Consider the following 1,249-nt stretch of genomic DNA (forward strand, 5'->3'; position numbering starts at 1 on the left):
TTGTTTGAGATAAAAGACACACATAAGACTGGTCTGCTGTTGTGTTATTCCTACCTGATTTCTTTCATGGTATTACTAAATATTTACAACAAATATAAGGTAGCTGCAATTGTAAGCCCTTTAGCTTATATTAGGCAGGGGGACACAAAAATAAAAACATAAGCAACTCTTCTAAAATACTTTCTACTGCAATGTTTAGCAAAATCATCTACTCTTTGCCTTGAAATTCACTTGTGGTCATCAACAATATCATAACTAAAAAAAAGATTCTAATTGGAGAGAAAAAGGAACATTACCAACATAGGTAAAGGATGAAAAGCAAAATAATGTTTTCATCATTTATTATCAAAGAAATGGCTTCAAAATTAAGTGCAATATAAAAAATCCATCAATCATAATTTCTTTTTTCACTGTAAGAACACAATGTCTAGCAGTTCAACTAGTCTACATTCTATGCAATCACCAATAGCACCTGAACTAAACATCTGAAAAGCAAAGAGTCATTAAGGCACACATATAATATAGTCATTCACAGATGGGTGTTCACATTGTACTGTTTAGTACTGATGGCAATCTACTAATGTGCCATTCCTAACACATTTCTTGTCATGGAGTGTAGGTATTGCAGTCCTGTGGAATGATAGCTACCAAGTAATTTTTTTCTATAGGATGCATCATTAAAGAATGATGACACATTCTTCTGTAATCTCATTTACACATTCTCTCTATTGTTACAGGGTTGAAGTCACAGTAGGAGTGTGGAATGACAGCTAAGAAGAACATTAGTGTAAGGTATATCTTTTAATACTATGAAAATTCATTTTCTCATAAGATTGAGGCAATGGTTAGTTATCTCTGGAAAAGATGTCTGTATATTTCAAAGGAAAAGTGTCTAGTGCTTCTTCTTCCCTCTACAAGACAAGATATCATCACCTTTAAAAGATGTCCATTCATGTATCTTTATTTGTTTATTCTTATGACATTCAATTAAGAGTGCAATGTGAAGCACCTTATAAGTAGAGGGCACCAGAAGGATAATACACTGTTTGGATTATTCAAATAAATGTCAGAGGACATGCTGACAACCAGAGTGTTTTCCCATTGAAAGATTACCATCGTATGGGAACAACTTAAAAAAATATATACATCACATGTCACATAGATCTCTTCAGACCAGCATTATAATGAGGTGAGGGCAATCTGTGTGAGGCACAAAATAAAATACAGTGTAGCACATCATCATATCAAG

Source organism: Penaeus monodon, chromosome 33 (assembly GCF_015228065.2).
Source record: "Penaeus monodon isolate SGIC_2016 chromosome 33, NSTDA_Pmon_1, whole genome shotgun sequence".
Classification (NCBI taxonomy): Eukaryota; Metazoa; Arthropoda; class Malacostraca; order Decapoda; family Penaeidae; genus Penaeus; species Penaeus monodon.